Here is a 13,858-nt window from a genome sequence, read left to right on the forward strand (position 1 = left end):
CTCAGGGGCTCACAGTTGCAGAAAATGGAACTTGCTGAACCGGCCAGGTCCAAGGAACAGGTGTGGGCTCCTGAGAGTCAGGATAGACAAGGGGCTGCAGCTTTGGCTTGTTTTCTAATCATTTTATCTGGCCCATGAGTGGGAGACAACTTCAAGAAAACCCTCTCCTAATGAGAGGAACCCAGGAGTCAGGCAGAGGAGGGGTGGGTGGTGGTTGGAGACAGAGGCCTGGTGCCCCGGGTGCAGTGGAAGTCTCTGGAAGACCAGGTGGAGGGAGGCCTCACGGAGTGATGCCCAGGGTCACAGACCTGTCGCAGCTGCTGTTTGTTAGTTCAAGTCCTGCTCTGAGGTGCTCTGTGTCAGCTCTGAGCGACAGGTGAGCTGGGGGTGCTCTGCAATGAGGGCTATGTGCACGGTTCCTGTGTGCCCAGCCCTGCCACGGTACCTGCAAGGGTAGCTCTGTATCCTGGGAGGGGCCTGACCACGAGAGCCCCATGGGCTGGGGTGGGGGTGGGGTACCTGCCCAGGTGAGCTCCATATTCTGGGATTGGTCTGACCACGAGAGCCCCATGGGCTGCTGGGGACCTGGTAAAGGATGTCAGGACAGTCAGTGAAGCCACCGAGGATATACCTCCAGTTGCTCCTAATTCCTACACCCTGCTGGTCATTCTACCAACCACCAGGACATGGTATTCTGTATTAGTCTTCAATGATGCCTTCTTTTGTATTCCATTAGTCCCAGAGTCACAAGAAATTTTGGCTTGTGAGTGGCAGGACTCAACATACAACTAAAACAATACTTCCGGGCCGTCTGGCCCCAAGGGTGCAAAAATTCCCACACCATCTTTGGGGAAAGCTTAGCTAAAGACCTAAAAGTTCTACCTCTGGAAAAGGAAACCCTCCTTCAATATGCAGACGACATTCTGATCACCAGCCCTACTAAGGAGGCCTCTGAACTACCAAGCCAATAAAGGATAGAAGTTGTCCAAGAAAAAGCTCAAATATCACAGACTGCGGTGACCTGCCTGGGCTTCATTCTCACAGAAGGTCAGAGAAGCCCATCCCAGGAAAGGGAAGAAACCATTTTCAGCCTTACCCCTTTCTAAAACTAGAAGACAGCTTAGGGGTTCCTGGGGAGGCCAGGGTTTGCTGCTTCTGGATCCCTAACTACAGTCTACTAGCTGGGCCTCTATATGAAACACTGAAAGGAAAAGATGATGATCCTTTTGAATAGAATCCAGAAGTGGCCTTTCAAGAATGGAAAGAGCAGTCAATTCAGACCCTTGCCCTGGAACTCCCTAATTTAGCTAAACCCTTTGACCTTTACATTCCCGGTGAAAGGTGAATCGCCATTGGAGAATTAGTGCAAAAACTGGGACCACTTGAAATGGAACAATGCAAGAATGCCATCCAGGTAGGATAAACTACAGTCACTAAGGGGCTTGGCCCACTGCCACATCTGGCCAAGATACTGGCGGTATCTAAAAACCTGGAAATCAGCAGCCCAAAAGGCCACCTCCCTCCTAAGGGAAAAGGACCCCACGTGGTGATCCTAACCACCAACCATGCCCTGAAGTTGCAGGGTTCGCTCCGTGGGCACACCGACCTCGAGTGAGGAGGCCCTCCAACTCCAACATCCAGAGAGATAACCGGGGGCAACAGGGCACCATGACGACTCGTGTGAACATCACTTGACCTGGAGTTTCTCTCATAAAACAACAAGAGTGTGTCCCAAAAGAGTAGACTACTGCTTGCAGGACTTACTGCACCCAGAGGGGAGCTAATAATCTTGGCGGGGGAACAGTATACCACACTGTCACCATAGAAAAGCCTACAGACACCGTGATGATGGTGGCCAATAAGACCGGCTGGACTCCTGTTTACTTCAAAAGGCTGTTGACTCAGTAGCCATCATGGTCCTTGGTCACCACTGACCCTGGACTGTCTGGGAGTTGAGCGGGCAGGGCTCTGACACCTGGTGCTGTTTGTACGTTAATTCAGGGGCCTAATTGAAGAAAGCGCAGACTACTGGTCAGAGCATCTAGGCTGGCAGAGACGGTCAGCCTAAGGTGGCCGAACAAATGTGGGGCGGGGTGAAACCGGCCCCCACAGCGTCTCTGCACATCTCTTTCCTGGACCCTTAAAGGTCATTAGAATCTATAACACTTCCAATGCTGGTGCTCAGGTGGACGAGCAGGGAGGCAGGGGTCCTGGGGACAATCAACGTCACCGGGAGGCTGCTGGGGAGAAGCTCTGACCCTCGCCCCAGGGTATGAGGGCTCCCAACTCAGCACTCAGCAGTTACAGAAGAAGGGTCTGCACCCTCAGCACTCCAAGAATGAGGAACGGGACAAAAGGCAGAGGAGGGGTTTGTCCCCAGCAAAGCCCATTAAAAATCCCTGGGAGATAAAAATAGAATCTGGGCAATAAAGTCAAGTCTAACCTTTTTTATCCTTTGTGCTTTGTCTAATTTCACGTGCTCCTAGGGTCCCGCATGCAGAGGTTCCACACCCGGCACTTCAGACCAGATTTCCTAGTGCAGAATGGCTGGGTCGACACCTCAGCTCCTGGGGCCCAGTGCAGACTCCACGATATAGAGCCTGAGCTACAGCCAACCCGGCCCTCGAGAGCTCCGCCGCCTCCCTCCCTCCCACTGACTCTGAAAGGATCTCTACACAGCAGCCCAGCCCACAGCCCACGGGGTAGTGCATGCTCTCACCTCTCCATTCTCTGATCAAAATATAAAGTTTCCTTTGCTTGTGAACCAAACTCAGTCTCAATCTGTTGGCCCCAATGACACTGGGCAGGGGGACACTTGTTGGGGTCCACTCTGGAGGATCAGTAACAGAAATTGAGACTATTGTAACCTCAATGAACAGATGTGTGAGCCAAACTGTAGTTAACATAGAACAGTGTATAAGGCTCGGGTAAAATAAGATGTTTTTAACACTTCCATTTGATATTTCCATCACTTTTTATAAGCAAGTTCAGTGAAAAGGTTTGTCTTATTTGTCAGGTCAATATTAGAGAAACGAAGTGATTTCTTTCCAAGGATGTACAGCTAATAATCTTGGTTAAACGTTCAATCTTGTTTTAAATGCTTTTCCATTGAAAATGATACCTCTCTTTCAGCTCCCCCATTTCTGAGAAGTATAAAATCTTATAATTTATTATTACCAAAGGGGAAAGGTGGGAGGAGGGATAAATTAACAGTTTGGAATGAACACATACACACTGCTATGTATAAAATAGATCATCAACAAGGAACTACTGTATAGCACAGGGAACTACACTCAACATTTTGCAATAACCTATAAGGGGAAATAATCTGAAAAAGAATAGATATTTTTATTGACATCATCTATCAATGACAGTTAAAGTGTAGCCTAAGGGAAGCTGGTGGTGAGTGCTTCTGACCCTGAAGACTTCAATCATCTAAAGTTTGGACTCTGCCTACTTCCCAAGGCCCTTAATGAACATATGTGTAGCTGTAGCTTAAAAAATTCCCCAGTTTGGGTTTCGGGGAGACACTGATTTTGAAAAAGCCCTGGTGTTCTCCTTACATGAATGGGACTCTTCCTACTGCTAAAACATGTCTGTCACACCCAGAGGATGGTATACCGTCTGATCGGGAAGAGTTTGGAAAAGGCATCTCATCTCCTCATCTCCTGGTGCTCGGGTTCACCCCTCCAGCGTCTTTACTAACAGTCTCCCCACTTGGAGATGTCAGCACTGTCAACATCCTGTTGCGTACAGTTTGGAATTTGTCCAGAGGATGAAGCGGAAGGATGAGGAACAATGAGAGACAAGTCCTAGGTGTTCAGACAGGCACATGTCACTCTAATTTCCAATCAGGAAGACGAATTGACCAAAGGCTAGGGTTGCCCATGGAAACAGTATAGGGCTTGAGGAAATCCCGCTGCTTTGTGGCCAGTTCCCATAAACACGAGTTGAACAATGGAACTCAGGGGCAGTAAAATTCACAAAACTGCAGAGTTGAAAATATCCATCACTGAAAAATGTCTTGAGGAAAGTCAGAGAAAAGGACTTGTAAGCAAGGGAGAATGGCAGGAAAGGGATTTGAGGAGGTAGAAAGGACTCGCCATTAAGCACAAGAAAAGGAGCTGAACATTGCCAACATTGCCAACATTGCAGTTGGCCAAAAAGGGTGTATGCGTTCTTTTCTGTATATATTCAAGAAAAGGGCATACACTTTTTTAGCCAACCAAACAGGTGGGCACTGGAAGTCAATACTACAAAAGATATCACTTCGCATCAGTCAGAAGAGCCATCCTCATAAAGCATAAACAACAGAAACGCAGGACAGGGCAACGAGAAGAGGGAGCCCTGTGAGACTTATAGTGGAAATGTATATTGCCAACGGCCATTCTGGAGAAGTGTATTGTGTTTACTAAAGCATCTAAAAAATGAGCTACAGAGCATAGGGCACTTGCACTCATGGGCGTATATCTTGGGAAAAACAAAAATCGAGAGGACACAGGCACCCCAATGTTTACCCCCTCTCTGTTTAAAAGATCCTCGACTAGGATATAACTTAAATGTCTCTGGAGGGAAAAAATGGATAGAGATGTGGTACTTAGGTAGAGTGGAATATTATTCAGCCTGGAAATCAATGAAATATGGCCAGTTGTAACAACTCCGGAGGAGTTACGTATGATCATTCTAAGTGACAGAATTCAAAAAGAAAAAGACACATATCATAAGATATCACTTAAAGGTGGAATCCAAAATGGCTACACATGAAATAAATTACAAAACAAAAACATAGTCAAATATGTAGAAAACACGCATAAGGCTGCTAAACGGGAAAGGTGGGGAGGGGTGAGGCATCATCCAGGAGGTTGAAATTAGCAAAGATACCATTCCAAATACCAAACTGATAATCAACAAGGCCTACACGGTAGCTAAAAGAACTGCACTCAGCACACTCAAGTCACCGGAAAAGAATATATACGACTGGTAAGAATCTGAAAAAGAATTTATTGATGTCTCTCTGTACGTGAATCAAGTGGATGTACAGCAGCAAGAAACAGAGCTTTGAAAATCAGCTGTAACCAATATAGTAATAAATTGAAAAAAATAAACGACAGAGAGACAGAGAAAACCTCTTACAACTTTTCCTCAGGGACGGTGATGCAACATGGATTGAACACATCTAGACCCACAGCAGGATGAGACATAAGGCTGGAAACTGTTTGCGCTAAGAGAAATGTGAGGTTGGGTGAGGAAATGCACACCCTTTAAAGTAATACTACCTGGTACCCATTCAATGGGTCCCAAATCTGCAGGTTCAAGGGATCTTCCTACAGCTAAAACATGCATGGAAAACCCAGAGGACTGTACACCATGTGATCGGGAGATGTGTCTAAAATGCACCTCATTTATCCTCTCCTGGTGCTCCTGTTCACCATTCCAGCCACGCTACTTAGAATCTCCCCACTTGGAGAATCAGCACATTTAAACTTCTGTTTCACACATTTTGCAAATTGTGAGGAGGATGAACGGGAAGAGGGGGAACCAATGAGAGAAGAGTTGTAGGGGTTTGGACGGGCACATATCACTCTAATTTCCCATTAAGAATAAGAATTAAAGAAAGGCTCAGCCTGCCTCGCCGGAGCCAAAATAGGGCCTGAAGCAATCCTGCGGGTTTGAGGCCAGCTCACAAAAGAGCAACTTAAACAATGGAGCTCAGGGTCACTGCAATTCACAAACCTGCAGAGTTATAAATGAAAACTAACGTCCAAAAATATGTTGAGGTAAGGCAAAGAAGAGGATCTGAATGCAAGACAGAATTGCAAGAAACAGATTTCAAGAGATAGATTGGACTCGTCTTTAACGCACATGAAAAGCGGCAGAATTTCGACAATGATGCAGTTGGCCCAAAAGGGCGTATGCGTTTTTTCCTGATTATATCCAGGAAAAAACGCATACGCACTTTATGGGCAACGAAGCAAGCAAGCAATGCAAATGTGCACAACAAAGAAGTCTCACTTCCCACCGGTCAAAAGGGCCATCCTAAAAAATTGTAAAAACCAGAAATGCAGGACAGGCCATGGAGAACAGGGAGCCTTTATACGCTGATGGGCAGTGTGTGAACTGCCGAGAGCCACTCTGGAGAAGTGTATGGTGGTTCCTAAATCATCTAAAAAACAGAGCTACAGAGCATAGGACACTTCCAATCATGGGAGTATATCTAGGGAAGTCTAAAAATCAACAAGACACAAGCACACCACAGTTTAGGGCTACTCTGTTTACAAGAACCTCAACTTCAGTACACCTTAAATATCCCAGGAAAGAGAACAATGGATAAAGAAGATGTGGTACTTATGTACAATGGAATATCTCTTCACCATGAAATCAATGTAATAAGGCTAGTAGAAGGATAAAGAGTGGATTTAGGTCCGATAATACTACTTGAAATAAGTCAAACAGAAAAAGAAACATATCATAAGATATCACTTATAGAGGGAGGATAAATATGGCTGCACAAGAAATGAATTACAGAACAGAACAGTGTCTCACATTTAGAAAACACACTTATGTCAGCTTAAGGGGAAAGGAGAGGTGGGGTGATGCATAAAACCAGAGTTTGAAATTAGCACAGATACCGTTCAATAAACCAAATAGGTATTAGACAAGATCTACACCTTGCTCAATGAACAGGCCTCAACACACCCTATACACCGCAGAGAAATATATCTGAGGAATAAGAATCTTAAAACCCATGTATTGATATATCTCCATAAGGGAATCAAGTGTGTGCAGAGCGGCACAAACACAGCAGTGAAAAGGAGCTAAACCCCATTATAGAAATAAATTTTAAAAACAAAACGCTGAAACAATGAAAGAGAGAAAAATTCTTACAAAATTCGCTCAGGGGCTGTGATGCAACCTGGATTGACCACATATAAACCCACAGCTGGATAAGACATAAGGCTGGACACTTGGGGCTGACAGGATTGGTGAGCTTTGGTGAGCAACTGCCGAAAGTTTAATGCAATACTTCATGCTACTCAGTCCAAGGGTCCCAACACTCCAGGTTGAAGGGAATCTTCCTACAGCTAAACCATGCTTGGGAAACCCAGCGACTGGTATACCATATGATCGGGAAAGGTTTCTAAAACGCACCTCATTTTTCCTCTCCTGGGGCTCCGGATCGACATTCCAGCCGCTTTACTAACAACATCCCCACATGGAGTCAATGCCTTTAAGTTCTGGTATCGCACAGTCTGCAGTTAGTGCAGAGGATGAATGGGAATAGGGGGAACCAGTGAGAAACTAGCTGTAGCGGTTTCAATGGGCACATGTCACTCTAATATCACATCAGTAAGAAGAATTAACCAAAGGCACAGCAAGGTGCCCCAGAAGAAAAATAGGGCTTCAAGGAATCCTGTGGTTATGGGGCAAGACCACAAAAATAAGAGCTAAAAAATGGAGCTAAGGGCCACTGCAATTCAAAAACCTGCAGAGTTATAAAGGCCAACTATTTTTAAAAAATATATTGAGGTAAGGCTATGAAGAGGCATTGAAAGCAAGGCAGAATTGCAGGAAACCGATTTCAGGAGGTAGACTGGAATTGCATTGAAAGCATATGAAGAGAGTCAGAAACTCGACAATGATGCACTTGGCCAAAAAGGGCGTATGCGTTTTTTCCTGAATATATTCAGGAAAAAACGCATACGCACTTTTTGGCCAACCAAGCAAGCTTGCAAAGGAAATCTGCACTACAATGAAGTCTCACTTCCCCCCGGTCAAAAGGGCCATCTGAAAAAAGTGTAAAATCCATAAAGGCACAACAGGCCATGGAGAACTGGGAGCCTTCTTATGCTGATGGGCGGGATGTAAATTGCCAACAGCCACTCTGGAGAAGTGTATGGTGTTTCCTGAAACATCTAAAAAACAAAGCAACAGAGCCTAGGGCACTTCCACTTATGGTCCTATAGCTTAGGGAAATTAAAATCAAAAAGACACAGCCACCCCAAAGTTTGGGACGGCTCTGTTTACAAGAACCTCGTTTACGGTACAAGTTCAATATCACAGAAAGTGAAAAATGGATAAAGAACTTGTGGTACTTACGTACAATGCAATATCACTCAGCAATGAAATCTATGTCATCAGGCCCGTAGCAGCATAATGAGTGGATTCAGGTATGATGATTCGAACTGAAATAAGTCACACAGAAAAGAAACATCATAAGGTATCACTAATACACAGAATGTGAACTTGGCTACACATGAACTGAATTACAAAACAGAACAGTGTCTCAAGTTTAGAAAACCAACTTACGCTTGCTTAAGGGGGAAGGTGAGTTGGGGTGCTGCATAAAACCAGAGATTGAAATGAGCACAGATAAAGTTCCTTAAGCCAAATATGGAATAGACAAGAGCTACTCCTTGCTCAACGAAATGGACTCAACACCCCATATTAAACGCCTAAGAATGTACCTGACTAGTAAGTATCTTAAAACCTATGGATTGCTATGTCTCCGAAAGAGAATCAAGCGTGTGTACAGGGGCATAAACGCAGCAGTGATAGGATTGGAGAGGTTCGGTGAGCAAATGAAGACCCTTTGAAGTCATATTGCATGGTACCCATTCCACGGGTCTCAACTCTCCAGGTTTAAGGTATTCTTCCTTCAGCTAAAACATGCATGTGGAACCCAGAGTATGATCAACCGTGTGAACGGGAGACGTGTTCAAATATGTCTCAGTTTTCCTCCCCTGGTACTCGGGTGCAACATTCCAGACCCTTTACTAACACTCTCCCAACTTGGAGAGTCAGCGCCTTTAACCTCCTGTTTGGCCCAGTTTGCAATTTCTGCGGAAGATGAACAGGAATAGGGAGAACCAATGAGAGACTAGCTGGAGGTGTCTGGACGGGCAAATTTAACTCTCATTTCCCACCAGGAAGAGGAAATAACCAAAGGCTCAGCGTGCCGTGCCGGAACCAGATTAGGGCCTGAAGCCATCCTGCGGTGTTGCGGCCAGCTCAAAAGAAAGCGAGTTGAAGAAATGAGCTCAGGGTCTCTGTAATTCACAAACCTGCAGAGTTATAAATGACAGCTATCGTCCAAAAATAGACTGAAGTAAGGCTGCCAAGAGGACTTGAAAGCGGGGCAGAATTGCAGGATACCGATTTCAGGAGGTAGACTGGAATTGCATTGAAAGCGTAGGAAAAGAGGCAGAACGTCCACAATGATGCACTTTGCCAAAAGGGCATATGCGTTTTTTCCTGAATATATTCAGGAAAAAACGCATACGCCCTTTTTGGCCAACCAAGCAAGCTTGCAAAGGAAATCTGCACTACAATGAAGTCTCACTTCCCCCCGGTCAAAAGGGCCATCAGAATAAAGTGTAAAATCCAGAAAGGCAGGACAGGCCATGGAGAACTGGGAGCCTTGTTATGCTGATGGGCGGGATGTAAATTGCCAACAGACACTTGGGAGAAGTGTATGGTGTTTCCTGAAACATCTAAAAAACAAAGCAACAGAGCCTAGGGCACTTCCACTTATGGTCCTATAGCTTAGGGAAATTAATATCAAAAAGACACAGCAACCCCAAAATTTGGGACGGCTCTTTTTACAGGAATCTCTTCTCCGGCACAAGTTAAATATCCCAGAGAGCAAATAATGGATAAAGAAGTTGCGGTACTTCTGTACAACAGAATACCACTCAGCAATGAAATCTATGTCACCAGGCCCGTACCAGCATAATGAGTGGATTGAGGCACGATGATTCTAAGTGAAATAAGTCACACAGAAAAAGAAACATCATAAGGTATCACTAATACACGGAATGTGAACTTGGCTACACATGAACTGAATTACAAAACAGAACAGGGTCTCAAGTTTAGAAAACCAACTTATGCCTGCTTAAGGGGGAAGGTGAGTTGGGGTGCTGCATAAAAGCAGAGTTTGAAATTAGCACAGATACCGTTCCATAAGCCAAATATGTAATAGACAAGAGCTACCCCTTGCTCAACGAAATGGATTCAACAATGAGGTATCACCTCACACCTGGTAGAATAGGCATCATTGAAAATCTACAAACAAAAAATGCTGGAAAGGGTGTGGAGAAAAGGAACCCTCTTCCACTATTGTTGGGAATATAAATTGATACAGTCATTATGGAGAACAATATGGAATTTCTTAAGAAACTAACAATAGAATTACCATATGATACAGCAATCCCAGTACTGGACATATACCCAGACAAAACCATAAATCAAAAAGAGACATTCACCGCAATGTTCATTGCATCACTATTTACAATATCGAGGTAATGGAAGCAACCTAAATGCCCACAGACAGACGAATGCATAAAGCTGTGGTACATATATAAAATGGAATATTACTAAGCCATGAAAAGGAATGAAATTGGGTCATTTGTAGAGACGTCGATGGATCTAGAGACTGTCATACAGAGTGAAGTAAGTCAGAAGGAGAAAAACAAATCTTGTATATTCATGCATATATGTGGAACCTAGAAAAACTGTACAGATTAACCATTTTGCAAGGCATAAATAGAGCAACAGATGTAGACAACAAACGTATGGACAACAAGGGGGGAAAGCTGTTGGGGGGGTGGTGGTGGGAGGAGTTGAGAGACTGGGATTGGCATGTATACATTTATATGTATAAAATAGATAACCAATAAGAACCTGCTGTATAAAAATATAAAATAAAATTCAAAATTAAAAAGAAGTAAAATTTAAAAAATAAAACAGAAAAAACAATTATTCCCTGCACATACATGTATTTATATGAATAAATTATTTCCATGCTTATATCTGTAAATACAAAAAAGAGGAATAAAATCTACCTTGAACCAAAAACGAAAAAGAGAAAAAAAACACAGAACCCACCAGTTCCACAGAGGAAAACCGTATCAGGGCACTTGCTCCAGTTGTAAACAATTCTGAAGTTGGTCAGTGGTGGGGAATCGTCTCCCATTCAGCCAGCAGCCCCCACGCAACAAGCGTCCTCATTGCAAAGCTGGGGCACCGTGCCGAGGCATCTGTGAGTAAACGTGAGCTGAGCCCCAGGCCAGTTGCTGCTGAACTATTCCCACCCGTCCCAGGTAAAACACCTGAATATATACAAGGACTTGAAAGCCTAGAGGAAGGGCCATAGAGCCACACGAGTGACAGCATGCCGGCCGACTTGGTGCCTGCAGGCCAGCCAGGATGGTCCTGGCCCTGGGTGCTCTTCTGGAAGATTTCCATTTCCCTGCCTGAGATACCCGTCCTGTCCCTGCCCCCACTGCTTTTTTCCTTCCTCACCTCTGCCCAGGGAGAAATTCCAGCAGCAGGTATGGGTGACACATCCTCTTCTTTAGCAGGTGGCAGCCTGGCAACTGCTGCAGAAAGTCCAGCAGAGCCCCACTCACACTGGGCCACCCACAAAGCCGTGGCCTCTCACTCCCTCCCACCAGCCCAGCCCCGAGACTGCTGACAGGGCAGAGAAAATGGCGTCAGGCACGGCTGCAGGGGCTCTTGCTGCCTGGAGTGGTATTTATATTGATCTCAACCCAGGCACACCTGGGGAGGGCTGGCCGGCACGGTAAGGCTGCCCAGGTCAGCCAATCATCACCCCTCAGGGGCTCACAGTTGCAGAAAATGGAACTTGCTGAACCGGCCAGGTCCAAGGAACAGGTGTGGGCTCCTGAGAGTCAGGATAGACAAGGGGCTGCAGCTTTGGCTTGTTTTCTAATCATTTTATCTGGCCCATGAGTGGGAGACAACTTCAAGAAAACCCTCTCCTAATGAGAGGAACCCAGGAGTCAGGGAGAGGAGGGGTGGGTCATGGTTGGAGACAGAGGCCTGGTGCCCCGGGTGCAGTGGAAGTCTCTGGAAGACCAGGTGGAGGGAGGCCTCACGGAGTGATGCCCAGGGTCACAGACCTGTCGCAGCTGCTGTTTGTTAGTTCAAGTCCTGCTCTGAGGTGCTCTGTGTCAGCTCTGAGCGACAGGTGAGCTGGGGGTGCTCTGCAATGAGGGCTATGTGCACGGTTCCTGTGTGCCCAGCCCTGCCACGGTACCTGCAAGGGTAGCTCTGTATCCTGGGAGGGGCCTGACCACGAGAGCCCCATGGGCTGGGGTGGGGGTGGGGTACCTGCCCAGGTGAGCTCCATATTCTGGGATTGGTCTGACCACGAGAGCCCCATGGGCTGCTGGGGACCTGGTAAAGGATGTCAGGACAGTCAGTGAAGCCACCGAGGATATACCTCCAGTTGCTCCTAATTCCTACACCCTGCTGGTCATTCTACCAACCACCAGGACATGGTATTCTGTATTAGTCTTCAATGATGCCTTCTTTTGTATTCCATTAGTCCCAGAGTCACAAGAAATTTTGGCTTGTGAGTGGCAGGACTCAACATACAACTAAAACAATACTTCCGGGCCGTCTGGCCCCAAGGGTGCAAAAATTCCCACACCATCTTTGGGGAAAGCTTAGCTAAAGACCTAAAAGTTCTACCTCTGGAAAAGGAAACCCTCCTTCAATATGCAGACGACATTCTGATCACCAGCCCTACTAAGGAGGCCTCTGAACTACCAAGCCAATAAAGGATAGAAGTTGTCCAAGAAAAAGCTCAAATATCACAGACTGCGGTGACCTGCCTGGGCTTCATTCTCACAGAAGGTCAGAGAAGCCCATCCCAGGAAAGGGAAGAAACCATTTTCAGCCTTACCCCTTTCTAAAACTAGAAGACAGCTTAGGGGTTCCTGGGGAGGCCAGGGTTTGCTGCTTCTGGATCCCTAGCTACAGTCTACTAGCTGGGCCTCTATATGAAACACTGAAAGGAAAAGATGATGATCCTTTTGAATAGAATCCAGAAGTGGCCTTTCAAGAATGGAAAGAGCAGTCAATTCAGACCCTTGCCCTGGAACTCCCTAATTTAGCTAAACCCTTTGACCTTTACATTCCCGGTGAAAGGTGAATCGCCATTGGAGAATTAGTGCAAAAACTGGGACCACTTGAAATGGAACAATGCAAGAATGCCATCCAGGTAGGATAAACTACGGTCACTAAGGGGCTTGGCCCACTGCCACATCTGGCCAAGATACTGGCGGTATCTAAAAACCTGGAAATCAGCAGCCCAAAAGGCCACCTCCCTCCTAAGGGAAAAGGACCCCACGTGGTGATCCTAACCACCAACCATGCCCTGAAGTTGCAGGGTTCGCTCCGTGGGCACACCGACCTCGAGTGAGGAGGCCCTCCAACTCCAACATCCAGAGAGATAACCGGGGGCAACAGGGCACCATGACGACTCGTGTGAACATCACTTGACCTGGAGTTTCTCTCATAAAACAACAAGAGTGTGTCCCAAAAGAGTAGACTACTGCTTGCAGGACTTACTGCACCCAGAGGGGAGCTAATAATCTTGGCGGGGGAACAGTATACCACACTGTCACCATAGAAAAGCCTACAGACACCGTGATGATGGTGGCCAATAAGACCGGCTGGACTCCTGTTTACTTCAAAAGGCTGTTGACTCAGTAGCCATCATGGTCCTTGGTCACCACTGACCCTGGACTGTCTGGGAGTTGAGCGGGCAGGGCTCTGACACCTGGTGCTGTTTGTACGTTAATTCAGGGGCCTAATTGAAGAAAGCGCAGACTACTGGTCAGAGCATCTAGGCTGGCAGAGACGGTCAGCCTAAGGTGGCCGAACAAATGTGGGGCGGGGTGAAACCGGCCCCCACAGCGTCTCTGCACATCTCTTTCCTGGACCCTTAAAGGTCATTAGAATCTATAACACTTCCAATGCTGGTGCTCAGGTGGACGAGCAGGGAGGCAGGGGTCCTGGGGACAATCAACGTCACCGGGAGGCTGCTGGG

This window comes from Stenella coeruleoalba (genome assembly GCF_951394435.1).
Source record: "Stenella coeruleoalba genome assembly, contig: scaffold_156, whole genome shotgun sequence".
NCBI classification, from domain to species: Eukaryota; Metazoa; Chordata; class Mammalia; order Artiodactyla; family Delphinidae; genus Stenella; species Stenella coeruleoalba.